The sequence below is a fragment of the Protopterus annectens genome, chromosome 7.part0, assembly GCF_019279795.1.
Source record: "Protopterus annectens isolate FY-2018-M chromosome 7.part0, PAN1.0, whole genome shotgun sequence".
NCBI lineage: Eukaryota > Metazoa > Chordata > Ceratodontiformes > Protopteridae > Protopterus > Protopterus annectens.
The window spans coordinates 41725027-41746003 of NC_056739.1; the positions used below are offsets into that span (position 1 = coordinate 41725027).

Consider the following 20977-nt stretch of genomic DNA (forward strand, 5'->3'; position numbering starts at 1 on the left):
AACATGGAACAGTGGTGAACCTTCTCAGGAGTGGCCGGCCTACAAAAATACCCCAAGAGTGCAGCAACGACTCATCCAAGAGGTCACAAAAGAACCCAGAACAACATCTACAGAACTGCAGGCCTCACTTGCCTCAGTTAAGGTCAGTGTTCTTGACTCAACCATAATAAAGAGACTGGGCAAAAATGGCATACATGGCAGAGTTCCAAGGCGAAAACCACTGCTGACCAAAAAGAACATAAAGGATCGTTTCACTTTTGCCAAAAAACATCCTGATGATCCCCAAGACTTTTGGGAAAATATTCTGTGGACTGACAAAACAAAAGTTGAACTTTTTGGAAGGTGTCTGTCCTGTTACATCTGGTGTAAAAGTAACACATCATTTCAGAAAAAGAACATCATGCCAACAATCAAACATGGTGGTGGGTAGTGTGATGGTCTGGGGCTGCTTTGCTGCTTCTCGATCTGGACAACTTGCTGTGATTGATGGAACCATGAATTCTGCTCTCCACCAAAATTTCCTGAAGGAGAATGGCCATCAGTTCATAACCTCAAGTTGAAGCACACTTGGGTTCTGCAGCAGGACAAGGATCCAAAACACACCAGCAAGTCCACCTCTGAGTGGCTTAAAAAAACAAAATGAAGGTTTTGGAGTGGCCTAATCAAAGTCCGGACTTGAATCCAATTGAGATGTTGTGGCATGACCTTAAAAATGCAGTTCACGCTCGGAAGCCCTCCAATATGGCTAAATTGAAACAATTCTGCAAAAAGTGTGCCAAAATTCCTCAACAGCGATATGAAAGACTCATTGCCAGTTATCGCAAACGCTTGATTGCAGTTGTTGCTGCTAAGGGTGGCACAACGAGTTATTAGGTTTAGGGGCAATTACTTTTTCACATAGGGCTATGTAGGTTTGGATATTTTTTTTCCTTAATAAAATCATCACTTAAAAACTGCATTTTGTGTTTACTTGGGTTACCTTTGTCTAAAATTTGTATTTGTTTGATGGTCTGAAACATTTAAGTATGACAAACATGCAAAAGAATAAGAAGTCAGGAAGGGGTCAAATACTTTTCCACTGCACTTCATATTCCCCATTCCGAAGGAGGGATGAGCCTTGTTGAACTTGATTACATGTATAGATCTGCAATCGTGGAGTGCACACACATCTGCTGACCTCACATGACCCAAATGTAGTGAAAGTTTTGAAACAAGGAGAATAAATCTAAGAAGACTTCTCTGCTTAATTTAGAAAAAGCATATCGGTGTCAAGCAGGAATGGAAATCAAACCAGAAGTACATAAAAATCAGGTAGCAACTGAATGTGCCAAAAAACAAAAGAAAGAATATAAGTTGAAGGATCAGAAGAGAAGGCAAGAAATGTGGAAAATGCATAAATACAGTTGCAAGTATAGAAAATTTTTGGAAGAACCTCATATTGATCAGAATTGAATGCAGGAATGGTTAAGGAGAGGTGAATTCAAACTAATAGATGAAAAGTTAACATTGGCAGCCCAAGACAGTGGGCTACCTACACATTCGTTTACAAAGTCCATTGAACATGTGGGAGAAACGGACATCTGTAGGTTTGGTAAAACAGAATTGGAAACAGCTGCACACATCGTTGCTGGCTGTCACATACTAATGGCAGGATTGTACACTGAAAGGCATAATAATGTGGCAAGACTTGCACTGGGGATTGTGCAAGCATTATGGTATTGAAGTTGTTGAAAAACACTGGAAATATGAGCCACAAAGCATCATAGAAAATGATGAAGTCTACATCACATGGGATGATCCATTACCAGCAGTTCAAAAGATAGATGCTAGAAAACCAGATACAGTGGTCCATGAAAAGAAGACAAAAGTAGAACTGATCATTGAAATTGCCACACCCAGTGACTACAGTGTCTTGCATACAGAGACACAAACTCATAAAATATCAGGATTTGCAGGCAGAAACGAGAGCAATGTGGAAGAAAGATACCCAAGACAGTTCCAACAGTAGTAGGAGCAACGGGTCTTATAAAAAAAATAATCGACAATTGTATTTAGACTTGTTACCAATACATATAACCCCGTACGAACTGCAGAAGTCATTAGTGGGCACACAGTGGGTGCTGCGAAGAAAACTTCTGGCTAACAAAGATCGAAACAATACTAATTTCATGAACTTTAATCGTACTTTGACTTAGGAATGGGGTCCATTCCCATCATGGTATTAAAAACCCAAAAGACTTGGAGAAATTAACTCCTAGATATGGAGAAATTAAAAAAATTGACAATATTAGAAAGCTGCATCAGTGAGATAACGGATGTATAGACTACAGAATCATAAGAAAACAGGAATACAATCTGGTCCAGAGCCAGAAATGGCCCTTTCCCAACTGTAGTACAGTGGGCTCTGCTAACAGGATGGAAGCAATTCAGACAAAGAGCAAGAAGCAGAGGGCAGAATACATTAATAAATAAATCTGTGCACTCATTTAATGGGGGCCATCAATGAAATATTCAATTACCCCCATAAACAAGTCTGATTGGGTAAAATCATTTTCCTACCAGAAAAAAAGGACACAATTTACAGACAAAGGACAGATGCCTTGAAGAGGAAGTTTTTTCTCTCACTGAGTTATAATGTGAACAAGTCACACAGTCAAATAGTGATGGAATTCAGGAGTGCACAAGATGGTTACAATGTTATTCATCTGCAGATTAAAATGGAAGCTGCTGGCTAAGCAGATGCAGAGTGTTGCCCTACATGTTGATAACTAAGCAGGTTTTATCCGTTACCAAAGGCTGACGTCTACTACTGTTTACATACATCACTTCTCAGTGGAAGTATATAGTCACCACTGGCCACAATGGACTTTTGGATAGTGTGTGAAATGGGATATTTTTAGGACAAAATACACTATACAGCAAAGGCCCATAAGAAGCCAGAAATGGCTTCTAAGGAAAATTATACAATAAAAGCCCATTACCATTCAAAAACAAGCAGTGATTAGACAGCCCAACCAGCTTCAGCTTGCCTGCTGTAAATCGAGCATATACCAATACAAAAGTCCGGTTTCTGTATGGCAGGTCTTTCTATTGGAATATGCACCATAACACCATCCTTGTAACCTGCTCCAGGGAACAGACTATTACTATTAATTTAAGATTATTTTAAAAGCCGTTTGAATTATCTGCTTAGGGGACATGGAGAAAGTATGCCAATATGTTTCTACCTGTAGAGAAAGAAAAAGCAAGGCACAGACAACAGCAGCATTCTTTAAAGCTGTTCCAGTATACATGCAAAGCGTGCACAGTGCATCAGCCACGTGCCCCAGGCTACCAGAAGCCATACACAGTGCATCAGTCGCATGCCCCAGGCTACCAGAAACTGTGCACAGTGCATCAGCCGCATGCCCCAGGCTAGCAGAAGCCGTGTACAGTGCATCAGCCGCATGCCCCAGGCTACCAGAAGCCATGCACAGTGCATCAGCCACGTGCCTCAGGCTACCAAGCCATGCACAGTGCATCAGCCACGTGCCTCAGGCTACCAAGCCATGCACAGTGCATCAGCCACGTGCCTCAGGCTACCAAGCCATGCACAGTGCATCAGCCACGTGCCTCAGGCTACCAAGCCATGCACAGTGCATCAGCCATGTGCCTCCGGCTACCAAGCCATGCACAGTGCATCAGCCACGTGCCTCAGGCTACCAAGCCATGCACAGTGCATTAGCCACGTGCCCCAGGCTACCAGAAGCCGTGCACAGTGCACCAGCCACGGGCCCCAGGCTACCAGAAGCCATGCACAGTGCATCAGCCAAGTGCCCCAGGCTACCAGAAGCCAGCAGAGGAGCACTACAGACATTTAAATACAATTACATTGTTTAAAAAGGTAAGAATTGTACCCTTAAGTAATGTCATTATATATGGGTAATGCAGGATTTACCCATGGTTGGCTTTGTTTAATCACTCAGGCTTCATCCTCATGATAAAACCACACTAATCATGGGTAAATCCTGCATTACTAGCACACAGTCGTGGATTACTGCTTAAAGTATGCAAAACAAGCACAAAGTATCATTCTAATGGAAAAGTACAGTCGTGTACACTTACCATAAATGTAGATGTTCCAGTGTATTCACTGTCACAGTATTCATAAAGTACAGTTGTGTACATTTACCATAAATGTAGATGTTTAGTGTATTCACTGTCGCAGTCATCACATTTGGGTTATGCCTGCCAGGGTAGCCCTCGGCCAGCCCGAATACCAGAGACTTAGTATTTCTGCGTCACTTGCTGTCACTTGAGGACTGATGTCAAGTCGTCAGTGGTATAAAATAAGGCAGGCGATGCAATTACATCAGTTTTTCTTGCCCTAATCTGTCAGGGGCCCCCAAACTAGGAGGCCAGGTTCTGGTGGAAGAACCCCACCAGTGGAAAATAAATACCAATATGTCCCTTGTAAGGAAAGGAGAACAACAAGGAAGAAAGGTAACAAAAGAAGAAAGAGGGACGGAGGGAGGGAAAAGTACAGTTTTGTACCTACCATAAATGTAGATGTTCGAGGGCTATTACAGCTGCAGTAATTACATATGGGTTTTCAAAAGTCTTGGTCCACTCTTCTGACGTCAGGAAGGCTAGAGTATAAAAGACACAGCCGACGCCATCTTCTTCAGTTTTTCTTGCCCCAGATGTCAGGTGCCCCCAAAAGGAAGGCAATACATAAATTAGTGTAATACACAAAAGTAAGCAAATAAAACATAGTAGGATAACCCAGTCAGCAGGTATGAATAGTTATTCAAACCCCAAGGTCTTACCAAGAGGGGAAGGAGGGTGGACATCTACATTTATGGTAGGTACAAAACTGTACTATGTTCATCGGCATTACAGCCGCAGTAATTACATATGGGTAGAATCCCAGCTATGTATGAAGGGGTGGTGGGTACTCTGCGGAACTGGGTTGAGCTAGAATGCCCTGCAAAACTGCAGTAGAAGGCAGATGGTAATGCTTTGTGAAGGTATGTACAGAACTCCAAGTGGCTGCCTCCAAGATATCTTTAGTAGGCACTCCTCTGAGGAAGGCTGTAGAGGTGGCTGTGGCCCTAGTGGAGTGTGATCTGATACCAGCCATGATAGGAATAACAGAAGTATGCAGTGACCAATCCACTTGGAAATGGTCTGTTTAGTTACAGGTTGCATAGGAAACTAGGAGTTGATCTGATTTTCTGAATGGTTTGGTTCTGTCCAAGTAGTAACGTAGCTGCCTATGGATATCTAAAGAATGAAGCAGCCTCCCCTTTGTTTTGAGGATTAGAGTAGAAGGTAGGAAGGTGTATGGCCTGGTTTAGGGCTACCCTAGATACTACTTTAGGCATAAAGGAAGGAAACCCTGTCCTGATGGAATATGAGGAATGGCTGCACCGCCATGAGGGCCTGTAACGAGCTGAAGTGATGGCCAGGAAAAGCTGTTTTCCAGGACAAATATTGTAATTCTGCTGAAGCAGCTGGTTCAAAGGGAGGCAATGTCAATTTTTCCAGTACATAGTTAAGGTCCCAAGCTGGCACTGGTTGTTTCCTTGGAGGCCTTATGTTCTTAGCCCCTCTGAGGAACTGTCGTGGGTGTGAGAATAAAGGAGGATCCATATTGAATTCTGCAGAGATTGCTGAGGCATGTATCTTGATTGAGGAAAAGAAAGTCCCTTGCTCAAAAGTTCAGTTAGGTACTGTAAAATCTGAGGCAGGTTTAATTTTCTAGGATCCTGTCCTCTTCTTCATTCCAACAGCAAAGCTTTTCTTGTAGATGGTCTTCTAGCCTCCAAAATGACATCCTGCACTTCTTTGGAGAGTAGTGTCTGATGTGAAGTTAAGGAATTTTCCATGCAGCTAGGCTGAGAGCTTTCAGCTGACTGTGTAGGGTTTTGAAATTGTTCTTACACAGCAGAAGAGTTAGAGGCAGGGCCAGTGCCGGTGTGTTAGGCACCTCATTAGTGGGTACCAATGTTGTCTCGGCCAATCTGGAGCAATCAGTATCATCCTCGGCTTGTCTGTTCTTGCTTTCAAAAGCACCTTGGGCAGCAGAGGTGGTGGGAATGCATAAACTGACCAAGTTGTCCATGTGAATGAGAGGCCACTTTCCAAGCCTTTGGGTGGGAGGTCCTTGAGCAAAACTTTTAATTGATGATTTTGTGGGAGGCAAATAGGTCTATGTGAACAATCTGCATGAATACGTGTGGATGTAGTTTCCATTCTGAGGTCTGTCATAGTCTATGCCTGCTCAGAGTGTCTGCCAGTGTGTTTTCCATTCCTGGCAGGTACTGAGCCTGAAGTTCTATTTGTCTTTCCAGAGCTAGATTCCAAAGAGTCATGGTTAGTCTGCACAAGGGGTATGAATGAGTCCCTCCTTGTTTGTTTATGTACCACATTACTGTGGTGTTGTCTGTTCTTATGAGCAGTTGTCCTGGATGCAGGAATTCTCTGAACGCTGAAATTGCATTTATTACTGCCAGCATTTCTTTTTGATTGATGTGAAGGTGCTTTTCTGTTTTGGGCCATCTGCCCTGAATGCACCTGTCCTTCATGAATCTGAGGCGTCTGTGGTTATGACTTGTGTAGCTTGAGGCTTGCAGAATGGGAGGCCTTTGTTTACTTGGCATGCTTGGGCCCACCATATGAATTCCTTTTGAAGACAGGGAATCTCCACTTCTAAGCTGTGACTGTGTTGAAACCATAGATTTTTAGGTACCATTGAAGTTTCCTCATGTGCAGCTTTGCACATGGGATTAGAAGAATGCAAGATGCCATGAATCCCAGAGCCTGCAGGATTTTCCTTGCAGTAAGCCTGGTACTTTTGCAAGCATTTTGAAGTAATGAGATAGTTGCCCTTGTTTTTCTGTTGTTAGGTAAGCCATCTGGGTGTTTGTGTCCAAGTTGGCACCCAGGAAGGTTATTTTCTGAGAGGTGTTAGCTTTGATTTCTCCTTGTTGATGGTGTATCCCAGAGAAAGCAGTAAGCGTGTCACATATGCCAGATGTTTTTGCTGTCCGCTTGGATCAGGCAGTCGTCCAGATAAGGGTAAATTTGTATCCCTTGAAGTCTGCAGTATGCAATCACTGATGCCAGGCACTTGGTGAATACTCTAGATAAGCCAAAGGGCAATGCAGAGAATTGGTAGTGGTTTGAACCTGCAAGAAATCTGAGGTATCTTCTGCAACTTTGTCTGATTGGGACATGCAGGTATGCCTCCTTGAGGTCCAATGTTACCAGCCAAAACCCCTTGCCCAGCATGGGAAGGAGTTGCTGTAATGTGAGCATCTTGAATTTTGGTACTAGAAGAAATGTGTTGAGAATGGATAAGTCCAGAATGGGTCTCCAGTCGCTTCCTTTTCTTGGCACCAGAAAAAGCCTTGAATAAAAACCTTGTGCTTGTTGGGTACCTTTTGTATAGCCCTCATGTTTAGGAGCTTAAGATTTGTAGTTGTGCCTCTACCCTTTGATTTTGTGGTAGGTTTGGCATGCCTCTCATTTTGGAAGAGGGTGAAATGAAATTTGTAGCCTCTGTTTATTATGTCCAGAATCCATTTGTCTGTTGTGACAATATGCCAATTGTTTGCAAATAGTGCCAGTTTTCCTCCCAGTTGAATTCTGCTTGGCATGGAAATGAGGGAGTCATTGAGTCTGCTTTCTGTACTGCTGTGCACTGTCGTCACCACTTCTTGGTGTTGGTGATTGCCATTGTCTGCCTCTGTAGGACCCTTGGGGTTGTCCTCTCTTTGGGCTTTGTCAGTGGTTGGAAAGGACCAGTTTTCCAATTCCTGCTGAACCTTGGTGGCTGAACCTGTAAGAAAGCTTTGACAGTTTGCATAGATTTTGCCTTTTCTTCCATTTCGTAAAATATCCTCAGCATTACCACCAAAAGAACATCCTTATGTAACGGTGCATCCAGAATTTTGCTTTCACCTGGTCTGGAAGATTTTGTTCCTTAGCCATGCATGTCTGCGAATGACTGCTCCAGTGGCCCGATCTGCTGGGGGCCTCTAGTGCATCACAACCACATTGTAAGGTGTGCTTGCCCACTTGTTCAGCACTATGCATCATATCCTGCAACTCTTTTAAATCTGGTTGTTCAGGCTGTGACATTTTGGTTTTAATTGTGATAACAGAAATTGCTGATATTTAATCATATGAAACTGGCAGTTTAAGGCCCTCATGGCAAGGGTGGCCGAGGTGTAAACCTTCTTACCCCACCTTTCTAGAGATCTAGATTCCCTTAATTCCTTTAGGGCCTTGAGAAATAGTTTCAGGGTCTGCATTATGGCCTTTATAGAGGAACTGATGAGAATTAGGAACTCTGTAATACCTATCCGGCTTAACTGGTGTAGGAGGCAGAGAATCAGGATTAAGACAGGCCTCCGGTATACATCATCCAAAACCTCCAAAACAGGAGGAATAGCCAGAGGTCTATGCTGAGGTAACCAGAGGAATTCCCTAAGCCTTTTCTTGGAGTCTGAAAGTCTTGGCCTTCCCAATGGAAGTGCTCTCTCAAGGAGTGTAAAGTTTCAAAGGAAAAATCCTCAGGGGATACAGAAGGAATAGACTGCTCTGCATCCGAATCCTCAAAGGGTGAATAAGATTGTTCTTCAGCATCAGAATGTTCTGATAAAATGGATTCTTGGTCAGAAGGAGGAGAATCCTCCTCTACTCTGGGTCTCTTGTCCGGAGGGGCCTGTGAGCCTCTGATAAGAGTGATCAGGTCTTCAGCCATTTTAAGCATGTGCTTCTTAGGCGGGCCCAGGTCTTGGGCCTTGTGAGGTGGCCTAGAAAGTTGCTTGGCTGATTTGGCTTTTGTAAAGGCCTTGATGGAGAATGAAGATGAAGGCCTAAATACACCATGGGTGGATGTAGATCTATCCACATTGGTGGGTTCGACATGAGCAGGGGCTTGTTGTAGTTTGGGAAAGGACCAAGAACCAGCGGTCTCAGGTACAGAAGACCCGCCGAGGAGTGTCGTCGGTAGTCAGGGACTGCAAAGGCGTCTCACTGAGAACCGACGTGGAGCTTGTTTCGGTGGCGGTGGGGTGGAGACCGCAGTTCTCGACTGACGGTCCTTTCTTTTCTGGACATAGCGGTAGTTGGAGTATCCGACATTTTATAATTAAACGCTTTGCCAAAATAGTGTTGGGCGAACTCCGCCCGACGCTTGATAGTGCGTTTATTGAGCGGCAGCCCGAGACGCCGTGGTCTGGGCCCAAACAAGGTATGCAAAGGGAATGGAAATCCTTATGCGGTATTTGCTTCCCACAAGAAATACAATTATTAACTTTTTCTGACATCGGTCTGAGGCAAGAAAAGATTCCAACGGGTACTTAGCTTTAATGAAGACTTCGGTTCCAAATTTTTTAATTCAGGGGAGCTGGCGGCCGGCACTTGCGAACTGCTTCTCGGCAAAAAGACTGGAGAAGATGGCGTCGGCTGTGTCTTTTATACTCTAGCCTTCCTGGCGTCAGAAGAACGCGACAACAACCGGCCGACCAAGACTTTGGAATTCGGCCGACCGAGGGACCGCCTGCCGGCTGAAAACCCATATGTAATTACTGCAGCTGTAATGCACGATGAACATCTAGGAATGCAACAGTGAAGACACTCGAACATCTACATTTATGGTAAGTGTACACAACTGTACTATGTTCATCGTGTTTCACTGTTGCAGTCATCACATTTAGGTAGATTCCCAAAGCTGAGGAAAAGGGGGGAGGCTGTCAAGGAAACTAGGGGCTGGCTAGGATGCCCAGCAAGACTGCAGAGGCAAACCCTGCCCTGGATTTGGAGAAGAGAGGTAGGTGGTAATGCTTGGTAAAAGTGTGAACAGATGTCCAGGTGGCAGCCTCCAGGCTGAAACTGGGGGACTCCTCTGAGGAAAGCTGCAGAGGTGGAGGCTGCTCTGATGGAGCGTGTCCTGACCCCTTCGGGGGAGGCTTACCATGCTTTCTGTAGCAGAAATGGATGCAGTGTGCTATCCATTTGGAAATGGTTGGCTTGGAGATGGCTTTGCCTTCTGCCCCTGTAGCAAAGCTAACCAGCAATTGATCAGACTTTCTGAAGGGTTTAGTCCTGTCCAGATAGTATCTGATCTGTCTGTGCACATCTAGAGAGTGAAGAATCCTTTCCCCCTTGTTCTGGGGATTAGGAAAGAAGGTGGGCAAATGAATGGATTGGTTGACAGCCACAATGGACACCACCTTAGGCACGAAGGATGGGTTAGTTCTGAGGGATACCCGGTCTGCATGGAAGATGATGAAGGGTTCCCACAGCCATGAGTGCTTGCAGCTCAGAGACCCTTCTGGCTGAAGTGATGGCCAGAAGGAAGGCGGTCTTCCAGGAGAGAAATTTTAGCTCTGCAGAAGAAGCTGGTTCGAAAGGAGGCAGGGTGATCTTTTCCAAGACAACGTTAAGGTCCCAAGCGGGTGCCTTTCTGGGGGGCCTCAAGTGGCTAACCCCTCTGAGGAACTGTTTGATCAAAGGGTGTGAGAAAAGGGGCTGCTCAGTGGGAAAATGAGCAGAAATAGCAGCGGCATGAAATTTTTATAGAGGAGAAAGAGAGGCCACTGTGTAGTAGGTAAGCTAAATAATCCAGGATGAGAGGGAGGGAGGGCTGTGACGTATTGGCCCCCTTGGCCTGGATCCAGGTGCAGAACCTTTTCCATTTATCTGTATAAGACTTTCTGGTGCTAGGGCATTTGGCCTTATGGAGAACATCCAGAACCTGTTTACTGAGGATGGCAGATTGGCTCGGGTTTAGGGAATAAGCCAAGGTGTCAAACTGAGTGTCTGCAATTGGGGATGCATGAATTCCCCTTCCTTCTGGGTTAGGTGGTTTGGAATCTGAGGAAGATGCCATGGAGGCAGCAGGGACAGGCTGCGCAGCAAGGGGTACCAGTGCTGTCGGGGCCAGTCTGGAGCTATAAGAATGGTCCCTATTTTTTCCTCCTACATTTTGAGCAGTAGCCTGGGGATGAGAGGTAAGGGAGGAAAGGCATAGACAGAGAGGTTTACCCAGGGGAAGGACAGGGCATCCACTTTCCAAGCCATGCAGTGATGCTCCCTGGTGCAGAATTTGCTGAGCTGATGGTTGATGTGGGAGGCAAAGAGTTCGACCTTTGGGGTTCCCCATTTCTGAGTTATTAGGAAGAAGGTACTTGTGTTGAGCTGCCACTCATGTGGGTCCAAAAGGTTTCTTCTTAACTGGTCTGCCAGGGAGTGGAGAAAGCCTGACAGGTATTGTGCTAACAGGTGTAATTGCATGGAAGAGGCTATGAGCCAAAAGGTCATGGCCAGTCTGTATAGATGGTAGGAGGGAGTCCCTTCCTGCTTGTTGATGTACCACATCACAGTGGTGTTGTTTGTTTTGATCAGGAGAACCCCTGGAGAACGAAGGGGTTTGAAAGCTATCAAGGCGTGCTGCAAAGCCATCATCTCTTTTTGACTGATGTGCAGGGGGGATTTGATGAGGGGTCCATTGGCCCTGTATGCACCTGCCATCCAGGTGTGCACCCCAAGCATAGTCCGATTTGTCTGTGGTGAGGGTCTGGGTGGTGGGGTGTGAGAAGAAGGGCAGTCCTTTGTTGTGGGAGCATGCTGTTGCCCACCAAAGGAATTCCTTTCTGAGGCAAGGAATTATAGGTAGAAGAGTTTCCAGGTCTTCAAAGGCTCTTTAGTACCATTGAAGTTTCCTCATATGCAGTCTGGCATATGGAATGAGGAGCATCAGTATGTAAGAGGCCATGAACCCCAGGGCCTGCAGGACTTTCCTTGCAGAAAGCTGGGGCCTGGTGGCCAGTTGACAGAAGTAGGCCGACAGGAAAATTTGTTTCTCTGGTGTAAGGTATGCCATATCATGGATTGTGCACCACAGGGAGGTTAGCAGACTCTTTACAAAGGCCAGGTGTTTGAGCAGCTTTTCCTGGCTGTCTGCCTGAATAAGGCAGTCATCTAAGTAGGGGTAAATTTGAATATTTCTTTGTCTCCAAAAGGCAATGTCCGGAGCCAGGCATTTTGTGAAACCTCTAGGAGCAGTAGATAAGCGCAGAGAACTGAAAGTGTTCAGATCCTGCCCTGAAGCGGAGATATTTTCTGCATGATTCCCTGATGGGAATGTAGAGGTAGGCCTCTTTTAGAGCCAGGGTAGCTAGCCAAGCATCCCTGGAGATCATGGGTAGCAGCTGCTGGAGGGTGAGCATTTTGAATTTTGGGATCACCAGGAAGGTGTTTAAAATGGATAGATTGAGGATGGGGCACCAGGTGCCCTCTTTTCTGGGCACCAGAAAAAGTTTGGAGTAGTAGCCTTGGCCTATCTGTTCTGCAGGAATGTGCTCTACTGCCCTCAAAGTGAGCAGGGAATGGATTTGCTTTTGAGCCTCTGCCCACTGACCTGGCGGTAGATCTGGGAACCCTTTTGGGGTTGGAAGGGTGTGGAAGGAGAATTTGTATTGCTGAGACACAATGTTCAGAACCCATTCGTCCTTGGTAGTGGTGGTCCAGGTGCTTGTGTGGAAGGAGAATTTGTATTGCTGAGACACAATGTTCAGAACCCATTCGTCCTTGGTAATGGTGGTCCAGGTGCTTGAGTGAAAGGAGAGTTCCCCTCCTAGGGGTAAGTGAAGGTGGGTGGGGGGTTGAGAGGAGGCGAGTCATTGCGAGTTCTTACCATAAGGGGGTGGCTTAGAAAGTACAGTTTTGTACCTACCATAAATGTAGATGTTTGAGTGCTAATACAGCTGCAGTCATAACAGATGGGTTCTCCTGCCATCAAGCGGGTCCTCGGTCGGCCGAATTCCAAAGTCTAGGTCCGGCGTCAGTTGTCGTCGCTTCTTCCCTGACGTCAGTGCGACAGGGGTATAAAAGAACCAGCTGACGCCATTTTCTTCAGTTTTTCTTGCCCCAGATGTCAGGTGCCCCCAGAAGGAAGGCAATACATAAATTTGTGAAATAAAACAATGCAATATAATCAAAATACAGTAGTTGCAAGCAAATACACCATAAAAGAAAACCCCAATCAGGTTGTATGAAGAGGTGTTAGCCAAAAGGCCTGTCCAAAGAGGGGAAGGAGGGAGGGAAACCTGGACTGCAGCTGTATTAGCACTCGAACATCTACATTTATGGTAGGTACAAAACTGTACTATGTTCATCGTGCATACAGCTGCAGTCATAACAGATGGGTAGAATCCCAAAGCTAAGAAAGGGGTGGTAGGCACTAGGTGGAACTAGGAGGAGCCAGGATGCCCTGCAAGACTGCAGTGGCAAAGCCTGCTCTAGTTTTGGAGTATAATAGTAGGTGGTAGTGCTTGGAGAAGGTATGCACAGAACTCCAAGTGGCTGCTTCCAAAATATCTTTGGTAGGAACTCCTCTGAGGAAAGCTGCAGAGGTAGCTGTGGCCCTTGTGGAGTGAGATCTGATGCCTGCAGGTACAGTTTTACCATGAAAAGAGTAACAAAAGCGTATGCAGTGGGCTATCCATTTTGAAATTGTCTGTTTGGAAATTGGCTTCCCTTGAGCTCCTATAGCATAGGACACAAAGAGTTGTTCTGATTTTCTGAAAGGCTTTGTTCTGTCCAAATAGTAACGCAGCTGTCTGTGGATGTCCAAGGAATGTAGTAATCTCTCCCCTTTGTTTTGAGGATTAGGGTAAAAGGTAGGTAAGAGTACAGCCTGATTCAAAGCTACCCTGGATACCACCTTTGGCATAAAGGACGGGTTGGTTCGTAAGGAAACTCTGTCCTGATGGAAGATGATAAAAGGCTGCACAGCCATGAGGGCTTGTAGTTCCGATACCCTACGAGCTGAGGTGATAGCCAGAAGGAAAGCTGTTTTCCAGGACAAATATTGCAAATCTGTTGAGGCAGCTGGCTCAAAAGGAGGCAAGGTCAGCTTTTCTAGAATGAAATTGAGGTCCCACGCCGGTATTGGTTGTTTCCTTGGGGGTTTTATATTCTTAGCCCCTCTGAGGAACTGCCTTAAGAGGGGGTGAGAGAATAAGGGTGGATCAGTGTTGTATTCTGCAGAAATGGCTGAGGCATGGATTTTGATGGAGGAGAATGAAAGTCCACTGCTTAGCAGCTCAGCTAGATACTGTAATATTTGAGGTAAATTCAGTTTTCCAGGATTCTGGCCCTTTTTCTCATTCCAGGCACAAAACCGTTTCCATTTTATGGAGTAAGCTTTTCTAGTAGATGGCCTTCTGGCCTCCAAAATGACATCCTGCACCTCCTTGGAGAGTAGGGTCTGTTGTGATGTTAAGGAATCTTCCATGCGGCCAGATTGAGTGTTTTCAGCTGACTGTGAAGAGTTTTGAAGCTGTGCTGAGTCAGAAGAAGAGGCATTAGAGGTAGGGTCCATGGAGGGGAATGCATCAGGCTCCTCAGGAGTGGGTACCAGTGCTGTCTTGGCCAGTCTGGAGCAATGAGAATCATCTTTGGTCTGTCTGCTCTGGTTTCAATAGAACTTTGGGCAGCAGAGGAAGAGGTGGAAAGGCATAAACTGTCATTGTTGTCCAACTGAAAGAGAGAGCGTCCACTCTCCAGGCCTTTGGATGAAAAGTCCTTGAGCAGAATTTTGTCAATTGGTGATTTTTGTGGGAGGCAGAGATCTATGTCTGGCCTTCCCCATGCTTGAATTATCTCTGTAAAAACTTGAGGATGCAACTTCCATTTGTGTGGATCTGTCATATTTCTGCTTAGGTTGTCTGCCAGCATGTTTTCCTTGCCTGGCAGGTACTGTGCTTGAAGTTCGATTTGTAATTCCAGAGCCATGTTCCAAAGTGTCATGGCCAGCCTGCATAGGGGGTATGAATGAGTCCCTCCCTGTTTGTTTATGTACCACATTACTGTGGTGTTGTCTGTCCTTATCAATAGTTGACCTGGATGCAGAAGGTCTTTGAAAGCTATAATAGCATTTATTACTGCTAGCATTTCCTTTTGATTGATGTGAAGGTGCTTTTCTTTTTGGGACCATTTGCCCTGAATGCACCGATCTGTCATGTCGCCCCAGGCGTAGTCCGAGGCGTCTGTTGTGATGACTTGATTTGCTTGAGGCTTGCAGAATGGGAGACCTGTGTTTGTTTGGCATGCTTGAGCCCACCACAGAAATTCTTTTTGAAGACATGGAATTAGTGGTATTATTGTTTCCAAACTGTGGCTGTGTTGAGACCATAGGTTTTTCAGGTACCATTGAAGTTTCCTCATATGCAGCTTTGCACATGGGATTAGTAGGATGCAAGATGCCATGAATCCCAGAGCCTGCAGGATTTTCCTTGCAGTCAGCCTGGTGAAATTTGCTAGTGTTCTGAAGTATTGAGTTAGTTGCCCCTGCCTCTCTGGCGTGAGGTAGGCCATCTGGGTGTTTGTGTCCAAGTTGGCACCCAGGAAAATTATTTTCTGAGGGGGTATTAGCCTTGATTTCTTTTTGCTGACTGTGTATCCCAGAGAATTCAACAACATTATTACAAAAGCCAGATGTTTCAGAAGTATGTGCTTGCTGTCCGCTTGGATCAGGCAGTCGTCCAAATATGGGTATATTTGTATCCCTTGAAGTCTGCAGTAGGCGATTACTGATGCCAGGCATTTTGTGAATACTCTGGGCACAGTAGATAAGCCAAAGGGCAATGCAGAGAATTGATAATGGGTTGAACCTGCAAGAAATCTGAGGTATCTTCTGCAATTTTGTCTGATTGGGACATGCAGGTATGCCTCCTTGAGGTCCAATGTTACCAGCCAAGACTCCTTTCCCAGCATGGGAAGAAGCTGCTGTAATGTGAGCATCTTGAATTTTGGTACGAGTAAAAATGTATTTAGGATGGATAGGTCCAAAATAGGTCTCCAATCTTTTCCCTTCCTTGGTACCAGGAATAGTCTGGAATAAAAACCTTGACCTTGTTCGTGAGTAGGTACCTCTTGAATAGCTTTCATGTCCATGAGATCTGAAATTTGTCTTTGTGCCTCTGCCCTTTGATTGTGTGGCAGGTTTGGCATGCCTCTCATTTTTGGAAGGGTGTGAAAATGGAATCTGTAGCCTCTGTTTATAATATCCAGGATCCATTTGTCTTTTGTGACAATATGCCAATTTTTTGAAAATAATGCCAGTTTTCCGCCTAAGGGTGCTGCCATTTGAGTCTTGCTTGGCATGCAAAGGGGAAAGTCATTGGGTTTGCTTTCTGAATGGCTGCGAACTATCCTCACCACCTCTTTGGGTAGGAGCTTGCCATTGTCTGCCTCTAAACGATCCTTGAGATTGCCCTCTGCCCCTCGGGCGCCTGTATCTACCTCTTTGGGGTATGTCTGTGGCTGGAAAGGACCAATTTTTGGAAGGCCAATTTCTACTGAAACGTGGAGGTTGTACCTGTAGAAAATGTTTCACTGTTTGCATTGATTTAGCCTTTTCCTCCATTTTCTTTAATACCTCCTCAGCTTTAACACCAAATAATACATCCTTTTGCAGAGGGGCATCTAGTAATTTAGCTTTGACATGATCTGGCAAGGTTTGCTCCTTGAGCCAGGCATGTCTACGTATGACTGATCCTGTAACAGCAGCTCTACATGAGGCCTCTAGAGCATCAAAACCACATTGCAAGGTATGTTTACCCACTTGTTCTGCACTATGCATCAAATCCTGCAACTCCTTCAAGTCTGGTTGTTCAGGTTGTGACATTTTACTTCTCAACTGTGATAACAGAAACTGCTGGTACTTTAGCATATGGAACTGGCAGTTTAATGCCCTCATGGTTAAGGTGGCCGAGGTGTATACCTTTTTTTCCCCACCTTTCTAAGGATCTGGAATCTCTCTCGGAAGGTAATGGATTTTTAGCAGTGGAGGCCTTAATTCCCTTGGGGCCCTGTGAAATAGTTTCTGGGTCAGCCGCATGGCTTTTGTATAAAAATTGGTGTGAGTCAGGAACCCGGTAGTATCTGTCCGGCTTGACTGGGGCTGGAGGTAAGGAATCCGGGTTAAGGCAGGCCTCCGAATACACATCATCTAGTATGTCTAAGACAGGAGGTATAGCCAGAGGCCTGTGCTGAGGTAGCAAGAGAAAATCCCTAAGCCTTTTCTTGGAATCTGAGTACTCTTGGCCTTCCCAGTGGAAGTGTTCCCTTAAGGTATGCAAGGTTTCCCCAAATGAGTAATCCTCTGGAGACAGAGGAATGGACTCCTCTGCATCAGAATCTTCAAAAGGGGAGTAAGAATGTTCTTGTTCATCAGAGTGCTCTGAAATAATGGAGGCCTGGTCAGAGGAGGGAGATTCTTCCTCCACTCTGGGCCTTTTGTCTGGGGGGGAGTTTTGAGAACCCCTGATAAGAGTAATTAAATCCTCAGCCATTTTAAGCATCTGTTTTTTAGGCATGGGGGCAGGAGAAGGGCCCTGTTTAGCTTGTCTCTTAGAATGCATGGCTGCTTTAGACTTAGTGAAGGCCTTGATGGAAAAGGAAGAGGAAGGTCTGAAGACACCTTGAGAGGAGGCAGACCTGTCTACATTTTGAGATTCACCACCAAGAGTGGCTTCAGTATCTGTAGTCGGGGTGTGGGCCGAGGAGCCTGCGACCTCGGGCACAGAAGACACCGCCAATGAAGTGTCGGTAGGCAGGGGCTGTGTAGGTGCCTCACTGAGAACCGGACCACCTGTAGTCGGCTTTGGCGTGGTGTCGGTAGAGGCCGCGGACCTCGTGTGTCGGTCCTTATCTTTGCGTTTTTTAGACAAAACTGGAGTCGGAGTATCCGACGACATAATATAGTTACATTTTTTGCCAAAATAGTGCTGGGCGAACTCCGCCCGACGCTTAATGGTGCGTTTGTTGAATGTAGCACAAAAACGACATACCGAGACGTCGTGGTCTGGGCCTAAGCAAGGAATGCAGAGGGAATGAAAATCCTTATACAGTATTTGCTTCCCACATGAAATACAATTATTAACTTTGTCTGACATCGGTCTGAGGCAAGAAAAGTTTCCCCAACGGGGTACTTAGCTTTCAAGAAGACTTCGGTTGCAAAATTTTTGTAATTTCAGGAGCTGGCCGACCGGCACTTGCAAACTGCTTCTGCTTCGGGCACCGCGCGGCAAGAAAGACTGAAGAAAATGGCGTTGGCTGGTTCTTTTATACCCCTGTCGCACTGACGTCAGGGAAGAAGCGATGACAACTGACGCCGGACCTAGACTTTGGAATTCGGCCAACCAAGGACCCGCCTGACGGCAGGAGAACCCATCTGTTATGACTGCAGCTGTATGCACGATGAACATCTCCCTGGTTTTGAGGTGGAGGTAGTCCACTGTTTAAAATCTCTGCATTCCCTGGGGCTGCTGTCTGGCGGGGGTCTGTTCCCACAGGCCCTAGGCTGGGCCTGTTTACTCAGAGCAGGAAAGGACCAGTGCTTGGAGGGAAAATACCTGCTGAACCTAGGGGACTGGACATGTAAGAAATCTTTAACTGTTTGCATAGATTTTGCTTTTTCTTCCATCCTTTTTTAAGACCTCTTCTGCCTTAGTGCCAAATAAGTTACCTTTGTGCAAGGATGCATCCAACAATTTAGATTTGACATGGTCTGGCAAGGGTTGTTCCTTAAGCCATGCATGTCTTCTAATGACAGATCCAGTGACTGCTGCCCTGCAAGAAGCTTCTAGGGCATCAAAACCACAGTGCAAGGTGTGTTTAGTTACTTGACTTGCAGAATGCATTAAGTCTTGTAAATCTTTAGATTCTGCCCAAGCAGAAAAGGAGGACATTTTTTGTTTAAGGAGTTCCAAGGTATGTTGCTGATATTTAAGCATATGGAACTGCCAATTTAGTGCCCTGATAGCAAGAGTAGCTGAGGTGTATACTTTTTTACCCCATCTGTCCAATGCTCGAGAATCCATCTGAGGGGGTGGGATTCTTAGCAGAGGTTGCTTTAATCCCTTTTGCCCCTTCAGAAATGACCTCAGGGTCAGCTGTTGGAGTTTAAAAAAGATATTTGTGTGAGTCAGGGACTCTGTAGTACCTGTCTGGTTTTCTGGGAGCAGGAGGTAGGGCGTCAGGAGTCAAGCTGGAGTCAAGGAAAACATCATCCACCACATCCAAGACTGTGGGGATGGCCAAGGGTCTGTGTTGCAGAAGATCTAGGAATTCCCCGAGTCTCTTTTTAGACTGAGGGGTAGTCCTGACTCTCCCATTGGAAATGCTCCCTTAAAGTATGCAGGGTTTCCCCAAAGGAAAAACTTCTGGGGGGAGAGGCAGGGTTTCCCCAAAGGAAAAACCTCTGGGGGAAGAGGCTGAAGGAATGGATTCCTCTGCATCAGAATCCTCATAAGTGGAAAGGGGCTGCATGTCTTCATAGTCAGATGCATCAGATTAATCTGACTCTTGTTCAGACAGAACTACTGGGGACAGATCTCTTTTCCTTTTTGAAGGGGTAGCTTGAATTCCCCTGATCAGCATGATAAGGTCTTCTGCCATTTTAAGCATTTGAGAGCGAGGCAAGGTAGCAGGCACCTGAGAGTGGGTAGTCTGTTTCTTGGGTGTGGTTCGAACCCTGGGCCTAAGGAACTCTGTTGTTTTCAAAAGAACGGTAGTCGCAAAAGAAGACATCGACTTGTGTCGAGATTCAGAGGTGCAAAGGACATCCTCGGAAGCTGGTGTCTGCTCAGCAGCTCCAGACCCATCCAAGGTAGACACAACCGCAGGATCCTTAGACGAAGAAGAGTTTTGCAGCATACCAGACTCCGAAAGGGTCTCGGTAGCAGCCTGTGAATCAACTGAAGCGGCTGCGAAAGCTCCTCACTGAGTACCGGAGGACCGACCACTAGCTTAAAGGAAGTATCGTTGGATGGTTTGGACCTGTGCGGTCTGTCTCTGTCTTTATCTTTACGTTTTTTCATAAGATCTGCTGTTGGATGGCTTACCGATGCCACATCGGAATTCGAGGACTGTAAATTAAAATATCTGGCTACAATAAGGGCCCAAAGACGGATATTTCTGGCATTAAAGCACAGAAGCGACAACGGGGAACTAAGTGACACAGTAAAGGTGGAAGTCTCAGTGTGGTATTTGCTTTCCACAGGCGGGACAATTATTAACTTTTTCTGACATCGGTTAGTGCAAGAAAAAAGGATCCTCAATGGTGTAGAAGACTTCAACTTCAGTTTGGAAACAAAAACTCAGGTAGTGGCTGACCGGCACTCGTGCAAACTGCTTCTGCTTTGGGCTCCATGGCAAGAAAGACTGATGTAATGGCATTGACTGCCTTACTTTATACCACTGACAACCTGACGTCAGTCCTCAAGCGACAGCAACCAACGCAGAAATACTAAGTCTCTGGTATTTGGGCTGGCCAAGGGCTATCCTGGCAGGGATAACCAAAATGTGATGACTGCAACAGTGAAACGAAGAACATCAGCAAATATACTGAAGGGTGAAAGGCATAAAAAGTACAGCTAAGTTAGCGAGCAGAAAAGAAACAGGCTGCCTGTCAGCTTAAGGATCATGCAAGGGTAAAGTGACAACACAAAATAATGAACTGAGATGACTAGTAGGCCTTTACTGCTTCATAGGTAGGTACTAGGCTATCGGCCCAAGGGCCTACGTAAGCCTAGCCAGCAAGGTTCCATAGCTTACGCCACCCAAGAAAGTTATTTTCCTGTGCCACTGTCGAGCCACAGAAGTGATCCCCAGGGTGTGTTTCCTAGTTCCTATCCACTCATCAAGATTTTTCTTGAAGAGTGCTAATGAAGAACTTTGCTTGACAAAGATGGGTAGCCTGTTCCAGAGTATGGGAAGTCTCTGGGACAGGAATCTATCCCTCCAACATGTTCTGTTTATTGTGGTGACAAGGTTTAGGTCCCTAGAGCGTGTAGCTTGGAGGGATTGGGATTTCTTTAGGTGTAGCATGTCCAACAGCTCTGGGTTTGTCATAGCTTTATATGTTAGGCAGAGATCACCTTGGAATAGGCGATATGCTATGGAGTAAAGCTGG

At 45.7% G+C, this 20977-nt stretch overlaps 1 protein-coding gene across 1 annotated transcript in view; it reads right to left on the reverse strand.

The window, feature by feature from the left end:
• TMEM167B (transmembrane protein 167B) overlaps window positions 1-20977 on the reverse strand; it is a 316219-nt gene that overhangs the window by 61928 nt on the left and 233314 nt on the right. The window lies entirely within an intron of this gene.